This window comes from Chelonoidis abingdonii, chromosome 8, assembly GCF_003597395.2.
Source record: "Chelonoidis abingdonii isolate Lonesome George chromosome 8, CheloAbing_2.0, whole genome shotgun sequence".
Lineage (NCBI taxonomy): Eukaryota > Metazoa > Chordata > Testudines > Testudinidae > Chelonoidis > Chelonoidis abingdonii.
This window is the reverse complement of record NC_133776.1, coordinates 15,509,816-15,522,758: the sequence shown is the minus strand read 5'-3', so window position 1 is coordinate 15,522,758 and position 12,943 is coordinate 15,509,816.

Here is a 12,943-nt window from a genome sequence, read left to right as displayed (position 1 = left end):
AACTACAGTCCATTGGTGATCTTCCCTATCTGACTTCCTGAGGTTTGCAGGAGGGGACATTCACTAATGCCACTCTCCTTCTGAACTTTGAAGATGCACAGAAAGAGGCTCCAACTGGCACAGTGCATCAACCACTTAGGGAACCTTAAATAAAAGGTATCAAGGGACAGCCAGTCTGGTTAGGGATATGTAAATACTTCAGTTCTGACCTTGAATGCACTCAGTCAGCCTTGCTGAGTTTGACCCACAAATCAGCAGTAATTCTAATTTCATGAACTTTTCATCACAGATGATTGCAACCTTAGTTATAGGCATTTCTATAGCCCTCTACACTGTAGTTTTCAAGTCAGGATAGCCAGACATATTAGGAAGCTCCTTTTTGCTGCTGTATTTTAGGTTCAAACCACATCCATTTGGAAAAAAAAATAATCTCTCATTATTTTCCTATCTGGCCACATCTCCTCTTTTCCTCCTTCTGTAGCTGGGCATATGATTTACTTGTTCCAATTAATTTGGTGTCTTGAGAAAGTAACATGCATCTATCAAATCTAATAGCACAGATAGATCTGCAGAGGATTAGCAATATGAAGAATACTACTGTCAGCACAGAATGATATTTTTCTTTGCAAGTTTGCTACAGTTATTCTCTTAATTGTGTTTTCCAATTTAATTTTAGTAGCCAAAGGCTCAATGCACAAGAAGGCAAATAAAAGAGGGGATAATTGGCCTGCCCCAGTGCCTCTTTTCGATATAAATCAAAATGACAGTGGATTTTAAACATGATTTGAGCCAATAGAACACTTGTGAAGCCATTTAATTCACTAAAGGTTTTGCCAAAATTAATTTCACACAGGAGGGTAGAAAGGCAGGTCTAGGAAATGAAGTCAAATGGTGTCAGAATGAGGCTGTAGCCATAACAGCCTCTTTCATTTTAACATCTGACAAAAGTACAGGAAGACTTGTCAACAGGCAGGTCTAGGAGGAATAAGATCAGGCCGATCCAAGGTGTCAAGTTCCCCTTATATTTCTTGCTCTTATTCCTGCTTTTAAATTTGCATAATAAGTTTCTTCTGTGAGAAGAAGAGGAGGCCTAAAGGCTTTTTAAAAGCTAGTTACTGGCACAGGTAAGAATAAAGTTACATGTTTATTAGTCATGTGTATGTGTTTGTCACTTTTAGTCATCAGTCCTGGAGCTTCTTGCAGGTATGACCTGGTGCATCATTGCAGAGCCTTATTGACTTCAATGGGGTTCATGCAGGCACAGCAGTGTTACCTGCACAGAAGAGGTTACAGGCTCCTGGTCTTAGACTGTAAACACTCCCGGCACATAGTGGGGCTCCAGTTCTGAATGGGGCATGTGGATGCTACCGCAATAATGCACATACACTGTACAGTGGAGTCACCAACTAGTATCAAAGCATCTTAGACTGTGTGATGACCAAAGAAAAAAAGAGCACACTGTTGTATATACTGTGTCTCCTCCTTGTAGATATTCAAGGTTCTATTTTTGTTAGCAAATACAGTGAGTATTTACTACTTTTTACTTTTGTTAATATTACAGAACTGATACAGCTGCTGGAGAGGGACCTTGATTCCTTCCAGGCTTACACATCGGCAGCAGAATGGTGGAAGGTAGCACTGATATCAGACCCAAAACACACTCCCACACATACTTAAAGCAAAAAGCATCAGCTGTAAACTATAATAATTTGTGACTATTTCAGAAAAGGGAGACCTTTACAGGCTAAGGCCATGTCTACACAATGGGGACTATAGAAACATAGTTACAGCACCATAGCTGGGCCAGCATAACCTCAAATTGTAGATACAGCCTACAGTGACTGAAAGGTTTTGTCCCATCTCTGTAGAACACCTTCCAGAGCAACAATAGCTAGGTCAACAGAAGTATCCTTCTGTCAACATAGATGCACCTACACCAGAGGTTAGGTTGGCATAGCTACAGGGCTCAGGAATGGGATTTTTCATACCTCTGAGCACTGTAGCGATGTCAATCTAAGATTTAAATGTAGACTAGGCCTAAGAGCTTGTCTACATGGAGAAATTAAACAGCATAGCTATCGATAGCTATGCTGGTATAAATCCCTTGTGGGGATTCTATTCTAGAATAAAAATTACTTTGGCAGAAGGCGCCATTTTCCCATAATTTTGTCTTAAGAACATAAGAACGGCCATACTGGGTCAGACGAAAGGTCCATCTAGCCCAGTATCCTGTCTTCCGACAGTGGCCAATGCCAGGTGCCCCAGAAGGAATGAACAGAACAGGTAATCATCAATCCATCCCGTCGCCCATTCCCAGCTACTTAGGGTAGAATCACAGTAAAGTGTCACTAAAAAGTAGTTTTGACCCAAAATGTTGGTGTTAAAGAAAAGACCAAAAGGAAAAGAGATGGGAGTGGGTCATGTGTGTCTGTTACAAAGCCTAATATAGACAAATGTTTTCTTCCATGTAGATTTAAATAGTCCCTAGGAACCCAAACATGCAAGAATTGTGCTAGCACATGAGAACCAGAGAATAACACTAGAACAGAAGCTCTGAGTCTGATGGTTCCTTCTGAGCTTAAAGTCTGTGAGTCTGAGTCATCTGGTGTGCAATATAGTGCATTAATCCACACCAGAGGAATGTGAATTTTAGTGTGCACTAGCATGTTGCACACTAATTGGTCAATGTGGACCCTGCTGGTGCACGTTAAAAGTTCCGTAGTGCGTATTTAATGTAGTATTATTTGAAACGGGACTACATTAACACACACAAGGGAACTTTTTGTGCACACCAGCAGAGACCATGCAGGACAGCTAGTGTGCAACATGCTAGTGCACACTGGAATTCACATCTTGCTAGTGCACACTAGAATTCATATCTCGCTAGTGTGGACTAATACATCATGTAGACAAGCCCTCTGTTAATCTTAATGAAGTTACTCCAGATCTGTACTAGCATAACAGTAAGACTTGGCTCCATATACATTTTATTCCTTTTGTAGTTATTGTTGTTAATGTTAGATAACTAGTAACTTAATTTTTTTAAGGTATTCTTCCCCACATAGGCTATTAGTTTCCTGCTTCTTGCATTTCACCCCCTTCCCTTCGACACTGGTCACTTTCACATTGTGGGTCCTGCCTTTGATCTTGCCTACTCCAGGTACACTGGGGATAAATCCACAGAAATCTGTGGAACAACCCTACCCTGCTTCTGTGAATAGAGAAGCTGAGCTAGGGGACCCAGCATGGATATAGTGTGGTCTAGGGGGTGTTGTGCCATTATGTAGATCTACTTGTCATTCTTCCTGAAAGGAGATCATGAAAGTATGCAAGTGCATGTGGAAGCCTTCAAGACTTCAGCATGATCCAGGAGCATGACTTGGTCCTTTCCACTCAAGATGACCAAACCATATTTTAAACATGTTGATACCATGAGGTAATCAGATCCTGCAACATGGTATCTCTAGAACATAGATGAGACATAAGAGTGCAGTGGGAGGTAGGAAGAAGCATATAATAAAGTTATTAAACCCATGCAGATTTCTTCAGAAGGCTCCAATGGCTTTCTGCAGCGATGAACTGACTGATTTTGACTGGCTGCAGCAGAAGTCTGGTTATTATTTCTGCTTAATGAACTCCTTAATTGGTCTCTTCTCTGTGTAAAGAACATAATCATTCCAGACAGCAGATGCATAAGGAAGCAATGTCACTTTGGCTTGCAGTCAACAAACATTTTAAATACCCCAGTACTCATTCTTAGCTACTGTCTGATTTAACTCTAAAAATACAGCATCACATGTTGTACATAGGACTGTCTTGCAGGTCAAATATATAGTACAAAGGACTGAGCTGCCAAATTAGACTCTTGCTCTTGTAACCAATTCTAGATCTCTCCTGCCTACAATACAGACCAAATTATTATCTTAGAATACTTGTTATCCTCACAAACGGGAAAAAACTCCATGGCAGTACAAATGTGTTTTCCTGTGTGTGTATAAAAAACACTAGGAAAACACATTTATACCCCTGCTATGGAGTTTTTTCCCCTCCTTATGTGCACAACACATGTTATAAGATGGCTTATATAATGTAAACATAGTTTAGTGTAGACCAAGGCCAAAGGCTGGGCATGGCTGTAGCATTGGCCCTGTTCCTACTTTGGCCTGAAACATGTTGCAACCAGGCTCATGATTGTTGGCCATGATTCTGTACTTGATGACCTTTCTCCAGCATAGAGGTACTATTATGGACAGGGATATTTTTAAACCATCATGATACATGGTACCCCTAGGCTGCCTTTACTTTGCGGTTTTTCTTAAGATGTCCCCATATCTCACTGTACCCATTGTAGCTCTCTCGCCAGTGGCAGTGGTGGCCGTGCCAGTGTAGACAGCATGGTGTCTTCTAAATGCAGCTCAGAGCCGGTCTTCATGACACGGGTGGCAAAAACACAGTGGCCTCTAGGCCCTTCTCTGTAGTGAGAAGCCTTGACTATTGGGCCAGTACAAAGTAAAGAATAATAATACTTGGCTCTTATTTACCACATTCCATTCATCGGCCTCAAAGTGTTTCACAAAGGAGGGTAGATATCATCATTCTCATTAATTGTAATTTACAGACTGTTCCTTTTAGGGAGCTGGATTCCTCCAGAGGGAGCTCTAGGGGAAATTCTGTCTCAGCAGCCACAATGGATATGCCCACACAGGAAGAACAAACCCGTGGCAGCAAGTCTCAGAGACTGGGCCTACAGACCCAGCCTCATGCTACAGTGCTATAAATAGTTGTGTAAACATTCAGGCATGGGCTGTGAAACCCATCCCCTCCCTGGCTTCAGAGCCCAAGCTCCAGCCTGAGCTGGACTCTCTACATGGCTATTTTCAGCACCATAGCTAGGGTGACCAGATGTTCCGATTTTATAGGGACAGTTCCGATATTAGATACTTTTTTTTCATGGGGTCCTGTTACCCCCCACCCCTGTCCCAATTTTTCACACTTGCTGTCTGGTCACCCTAACCATAGTGGAGACCAGATCTTTAGACCTGGGCTCTGAGACTTGCTGCTGCGGTTATTGTTTGTTTACTGTTTTACTGTGTAGACAAACCCAGTTTCTCCTCCCAGCAACCAGCGGAGTATGTATACCACATTTCTTTGGATGGTGCTATCTGGTTGGCTGGGTGCACTGTATGGGTGGGTCAATGGCCATGCCTCTCCTACTACCACTCATCTGGGATGATTTGCAAACACAAAGAAGAAGCATTTCCTAGAGCACGGAGATTGCTATTGTGCACTCCACCCACCTAGGCATCATTGCTAGAGACAGACACAGTGGACCATTAAAGTTAGATTCTGCAAATGGAACCATCAAGATACACCTCTGCCCCTACACAGCCCACCTGTTTACTGGCTAGAGCACTGGACTAGGATTGAGACAATTTGGGTTCTAGTCCTGGCTCTGCTTCTGGGTGACCTTGGGCAAGTCACTTCCCCTTTCTGTGCCTTAGTTTTCCCATCTGTAAAATAGGGGTAATATTCCTGACTTCCGATCCAGTGATGAAAAGTGCTATCTAAGAGCTAGGTATTATTATTCATTTGGAGGATCTAGCCCTAAATTTGCTCATTCCTGTTTTGGTCCTGAGAAATACACCCCCTGTGCAATAAAGAAAGGGAATCATGCAAGGATGCCTGCAGCAAGCAAAAGTGAGACTCAGACACATGCACTCCTCCAACAATTGATTGGCAACGTCCAAATCCTAACTGACCGCAACTAGCTCTCCTGAAAAATAATCTTGCAGTATGCAAAACACAGCAGGTGTGTCCAGCTGTGATTAGGAGAGGAGAGGGCTGTGGGCCTCTCATAGCACAAAGACACTGGATTAGCATGGATTCCATTGAAGCATTTGTGAGTCAGGAAGCAGACTTACTTACTGATCTGCATATAAACAATTCAGTTCCTGTAAGCACATTTTCATTTGTGTACTATTTTCTTTTTAAAAACATCTTTTCTTCATTCAAGGCAAAAACACTCAATCAGGCGCTTTACTTCATCACTTGCTTTCCAATGTGCCCTCTGCTGGCAATTCATTGAACTTTTTTTTTTTTTTTTTTTAATTAAAAGCCTGGGATCACCAATTGCAACAGAACTACAGATTTAAGAGTAAAATATCTTTTTTCCTCTCCAATAAACTCTAAATTCCACACCTAAACTGCACTAAGTATCATGCAGAAGTCATGATACCTTCAAATGTCTCGACACAATGGAAGAATTGTAGTTGGGTCATTCTAGACTTGCTGCTTGCTGAAAGAATTGGACTTTATGTTGTGGATTTTTTTAAATGTCCCTCGTTTGATACAATTTCAAAATGAGCTACACAAGGAGGTCAACTTCTGAAGAATAAAGTAGCTCAGAAGGAGATAGAGTGGGGATTTTTTTTAGACAAGTTTATCTGAAGCAGAATATTGGAAAACATTTTAAGATGCTCTGAGGGAATGATTAAATTTGCATTTGTCATGAAACTTTTGACTGAAAGATGTTAATGATGCTACTGCATCACTATTTAAACAATATTAATGAAAAGAAACAAATACAACAGGACTTGTGCCAGAGAAAAGATGAGATTTTAAACCATCAGATTTTTGTGTCAGAGAGTTGTGTGAAAGTTTGGGGGGTATCATGATGTTTTATAGGCAAAGCTCAGTTTGAAGAGTTATTTCCTGTGGACACGTGCTGCTACAGCTGGGATTGTAGATGTATTTGGCTTTCCCTGCAGAGCGCAGAACTGGCTTTGCCCTCTCTCCATAAGAGTCTCTACCATGAGGGTGTTTCCTGGCAGGGGAACATGGGGCTACAACAGTCTGCTGCCATGGGCGTTCCTCAGGTGCTGAATGGCAGCTGTGACCACTCTTATGCTGTACACAAAGCCGGTGCAAGGATGTTTCATGCCGCAAGCCTGGGAGGCGGGAGAAGTGAAGCAGCCACGGCGTGCTCGGGGAGGAGGCAGGGCAGGGGTGAGCTGGGATGGGGAGTTCCCCTGAATGCCCACCCCCCTTACTTGCTGCAGGCGGCCCTCCCCGCGCTCTCCTGCCCCAGCTCCCTCTGCCTAAATGCCGGTGGCGAGCAGGGTGGCCAAAGATCCAGCCGCCGGAGTCGCTGCTGAAGAAAATGCTGCCCCCCCAAATCCTAGCACCCTAGGCGACCTCCTAGGTTGCCTAAATGGTTGCACCAGCCCTGGCTGTGCATAAGTCCTGCTGTCAGCCTGTCTTTCTCCTGTCTGGATCCACCTGTTGTAGCTTGTCTTACACTTCAACTATAAGCTCTTTGGGGCAAGGACCATCTTTTTGTTTGATATAGCACCTAACCCAATAGGCCCTGCCTGGGCCTCTAGGTGCTACCACAATATAAATAAGGCCCTTAAGGGCCTAAAGTATCCGTGGCAATTCCAGCATACAGGAGCTGGTTCAATCAGCCCTCTACTTCCTTCGTTAGTCTCTGATTTGGGCTTTGCACTGATGGAGGGATGAATTGCAACCATAGTTGTCACTATGGGAGACAGACCTGTCCTCGCTTACAGACAATCCCCCAACCTGAAGCAAATACTCACCAGCAACCACACATCACTGAACAAAAACACTAACCCAGGAACCTATCCTTGCAACAAAGCCTGATGCTAAATCTGTCCACAAATCTATTAAAGTGACATCATCATAGGACCTAATCACATCAGTCATACCATCAGGGGCTCATTCACCTGCACATCTACCAATGTGATATATGCTATCATGTGCCAGCAATGCCCCTCTGCCATGTACATTGGCCAAACCGGACAGTCTCTACACAAAAGAATTAATGGACACAAATCTGACGTTAGGAATCATAAACACTCAAAAACCAGTAGGAGAACACTTTAACCTGTCTGGTCATTCAATGACAGACCTGCGGGTGGCAATTTTGCAACAGAAAAGCTTCTAAAACAGACTCCAGCGAGAAACTGTTGAGCTGGAATTGATATGCAAACTAAATACAATCAGTTTAGGCTTGAATATGGACTGGGAATGGCCGAGCCGTTACAAACATTGAATCTATCTCCCCTTGTAAGTATTCTCACACTTCTTATCAAACTGTCTGTACTGGGCTATCTCGATTATCGCTTCAAAAGTTTTTTTCTCTTACTTAATTGGCCTTTCAGAGTTGGTAAGACAACTCCCACCTTTTCATGCTCTCTGCATGTGTATATATATCTCCTCAATATATGTTCCATTCTATGCATCTGAAGAAGTGAGCTGTAGCCCACAAAAGCTTATACTCAAATAAATATGTTAGTCTCTAAGGTGCCACAAGTACTCCTATTCTTTTTATAGTTGTCACTGTTCCCTGCACAGAAGTTCTACATGGCAGCGCAGAAATAATGGGAGTAGCCAGGCTGGAGAATTTGGAGCTGCTGAGACATGTTCCCCCTCCAAGATGGCTCAAATATTGAGGGTGCTTTTAAGGGCTGACAATGGCTGTTCACAGTCATTACGCAGTTCGCTCTCCTTGCACAGTGAGAGCCCCAGGGTCCAGCCATGGGCTCAGAGCAAGTGGAAGCGCTGAAGTGCATCAGCTATGGCAGTAATAGTGATGGGCCAGCAGAGAGCACAAAGGCAAGTCCTCTTACTCACGTGGCCAAAGATCCACAGAATTTGGATCAGTGTTCTGTAGATCCCTGGGACAATGTAGACATAGTCCAAGTCAGACTCTTCGAGCCATATTTGGATCCTGCTGCTTTAAAAAATTGTGGATTTATTTTTATTTTAAATCATCTCCCTGCACCCTTTCTTCTTTATAAGCCCAAGAAGAATGGAGTTCTGTGACGGGAAGCCCCAGCTGGAAGAAGTGACAAAATAGCACAGCAGGTCACTTTCAAAGTAATGCCATCAACACCATTAAAAAAAAATCAGAGTAAAAAGAGAAAGAAAGGACAGGAATTCAGGAATGAAAAAGAAGTGGAAGGTAGAAAGAATGTGGATGGAGAAGGATCTAAAAGTTCAACCATCTAGAAGCCAGCTTAGTAAATAATTATATATATATATAAAATACTTGCCATAAAGAAAATCCCTGTATGTTAGTGAAAAAAATCTCTGAGTGAAGAACACAGCAGGTCTGGTGTCTATCTTCAGAATGCAGCATGACAACTATGGTGCAGGGGTCAACTATTGCTCAACCAGAACAGATGAAATTGACATTTATCATTTGATAGAACAGAAATCAAGGAAGACAAGGTCATTGTAGCAGAACATTTTCACAGGATCAAGGTCTCTTGCTTTGAAACCAATATTCTGGCTGTGACCCAGCATTTCTGAAGCAATCTTGTGGCCTCCGAAACAGTCTCATACTACTGATGTCTTCTAAGTGAAAACACGACACAAAGTCAAAGCAGCATGTCACACCTCTGAAAAACAACATTTTTTCACCGTTAGGGCACAGGTGAGGGAAAACTCCCTAAACACACAGGACCAATCCTCAACGTTATTTTAGGTGTTGAAAGGCTAAGCATTGCAACACCTAACCCTTAGGTCGCCTATTGCCTAGTTAGGGTGGCCACTCATGTATCCCCAGAATATCAGACATTCTGGTACTTTTGGGAATGGTCTGGGCCCACCTTTGCTGCATGACCTCCCACACCTATGAGGGCATGCCAACTGGGGAGGAGCAGTGTGCTCTTCAAAATAGCGTCCCTGCACCTGCGATACCGGTCAGAAACCACATCCAGTTTTGTCTTGGTACTGGACAGGGGACAAACCATTCAAAAACTGGACTGTGGTTTAAAACCAGACGAGTGGCCTGCCTGCACTTAGTGAATCCTCAGTCTTGAGTGTGGCACTCAGGCTCCCCATGCACAGGGAGAATTAGATGCCTAAGAAAAAGCTGAGCTGGGAGCTGTGTAAAATAGCTAGCAGTGAAATGCTGGGGAGGGAGTGGGGGGAGAACAGAGGAGCCTAAGCTGCTCTCCTGATGCACCTGGCTGATGGCACCCTCTCTTGTCCTCCCTCCACTCAGGATCCTCAGATATGAAACCCTATTCTGGAATTAAGCTGTTGATCTGGTTTAGGTGCTTAGGTAGCCCATGGCTGATACCTCTCTCACGCTTACTCTTCATTTCCCCATGCACTTAGCTGTCTCCTGTGCAGGTACTATGCTGTCCTCCCTCCCACATTCAGCCCTTCAACTGCAGGGAGTGATGGGTAACAGGTGTTAAGAATACTCAGAGCATGCCTACAAGATCTGGCCTTGCTGAGGAGATAGGTATTCCCCTGCCTAGTTTGAGAATCCTGCATCAGTGCCCCCAGGGCTTCAGCTTGAGGTATGGCTCTGAGTAGCTTGGTAGTTGTAGGACAGTATCAGTGCTTAAAAATTTTGTGAATACTGACCAGCAAAAACTTATGTGCCTAGGGGACTTAGGTGTTTACGGGGTTAGGTTGCAGCTGTGAAGTGTTTTTTGAAATACTGTCTAGAAGACTTAGATACCTTCTAAATACAGTACTTTAAGGCTCTGGGTCACATTGTATTGTCCTCCTGTCATTAGGAATGGTTTTAGCATACACAATATGGTCATGAAAAAGATGCACAACAAATACATTTTGATCTGTTTATTGACTGTGTATCACACTTGCAGCACACCTGCAAATCAAATTGCATGACTTCTTTTCCCCTGCAGTGGGAAAGAAGCAGAAACTGGTCATGCATGATATTATATGCTCTCACACCAAGTGTTGTTCTTTTGGTTCTTGAACATCTTCACAAATACAAGAATGCAAACCCAACTGGGCTTTAACTATATTTTGTTACTTGTGGAATTTAGCAGCTTAAAGGATTTTAACCAAGTTAACCCACTATTTTGTCATTAGGTTTTTTTTTAGCAATGCAAGTCAGACAATCTTGGTGACTTTTTTTAGATGCGTGGGGATACAAAAAAGGTCCAAACACTAACTTGGAAAACAAAGTCTAGAACAATATTTGGGAAATTAAAGGAAAAACCACAGTGGCCCCTTCTGCCCCGCTGGGAAATGGTCTAAGTAAGCAGCAAAACTAAGTTCAGGACTTTTCAGCAACTAGTGATTTTTTGAGTGCTCAACTTGAAACACCTAAGGACACTAGGATTCAGGAAGCAGTGAGCACTCACCCTCTGGAAATCAGGGCCCTTTAACATGTTTGTACTTGGACACCCAAATCACTATCAGAGGGGTAGCCGTCTTATTCTGGATCTGTAAAAGCAGCAAAGAGTCCTGTGGCACCTTATAGACTAACAGATGTATTGGAGCATGAGCTTTCATGAGTGAATACCCACTTCGTCAGATGCAAAATCACTAGTTGCTGCCTACTCCCCCCAGGCTCAGCTCCTGGGGACAGGACCTAACTCTGAGCATGCTGGGGAGGCAAGGGGGCTCTGGGTTCCTTGGCCACTGTCCCCAGAAACTGAGCCTGGGTGGGGGGCAGCCTGCTGCTGTTGCAGCCTGGCACTCTCCCAGTCAGCTGCTGCGCTGCAATGGGCAGAGTCCCTGGCAGCGTGGCTGGAAGAGGAGAGGCTCTGGCCCCACCTCTTCCCTTCAGGCTCTGACACTGCCCCTTCCTCTCTCCGCCCCAGGCCGGCTGCTGGGGGCACTTGATCCTACTGGAGGATCACTTGACCTTTTGGGCCTCTCCCATGAGTCACCATTGCCTGGTTAGTGAAAGCAGGACCTAACTACTAATGGTTCTATTAGGTGAACTTCTCTTTGGTTTCTCAGTGAACATTAAGTCCAAAATTGGTGCTTTCATGGTCACCAGAAACATTCTCCTCTCACTATGGATGAGGAGATCTAATTTGTGTAGAGAAAAAAAAGCTACCTTCAAAAAGTTCTTAATAGTATTGGTCTATTTTACCAAAAATTCACTAGGTTACTTAGCATGACTTCTGAAAGAAGTTAAGTGTTTTTAGATAAATATAAGCATTTGAAATATATAGGAGTAAGTCCAATATCTGTACAAGGTAACAATGTGCTAAAAGCCCCAACTCCCATTGAAATGAATAAGGGTTGAAGGAGATCAGTACCTACCAGGATTTAGGCCTGTCCAAATGCAGCTCTTCAAAAAATGAGTCACTGGAGTAAATCAATGTATTGTAACATGGATTTACCTTAATCTCTTCCTGGCAAGAATCAGATTTGCCTCAGTACATATTGGGCCAAGTTGTACTCTCAGCTGAGTTAAACTGGTGTCAGTGCGGTTACTCCAGTTTAACTCAGAAGATAATATAACCTGTAAACTTCATCATGGGAAAAACTAGAGCGAGGAGGCGAGAAGTAAAAATACAGAGGAGAACAAGCCTATGGCTTACTTCAGGCTGATGTGGAATTTCTGGAAAGTGTCTTGTGCTGCAATACTCAGTAAGTTGTTTCAGAGCTAGAACCCTGATTTCTTGTAACCCATTAGAGAGCACATTATGCAGCTTTACAGCTAAGTACCATATACTTGTTACTTAGCTGCAGTGTAAAACTGGTTCAGATACTTTGATATAACAAGTTGCTGCTGTTGCTTCACCTTCATATAGTGCAGCCATTGTGGATTTCACATCAAGATGGCAATGACAGTGAATAAATTCAATCCAGTTATCTACTTGCTACCATCTTCTGTGCCAAGAATTGAATATGCTTCAGTGCATGAAGGAACTTAACAACCATGTCCCTGAATATATATTCTAGCTGTGCTATCCATGTCACTACAGTTAAAATAGATCAGTAGTTCCATTATAACTTCAAATTAGGGATTTATAACTGCCATAAACATATGCAGGGCTAAAACTTTTGCAAACAGGTCTTGGGGCCAATTTTCCTATTATAGAACACAACCCCAAATGTGCAGGACTATTAACCACTTGGATGCGATTTTGTAGTACTACAGCAACTTGAGTTTTCTAAAATGCATTTTAGA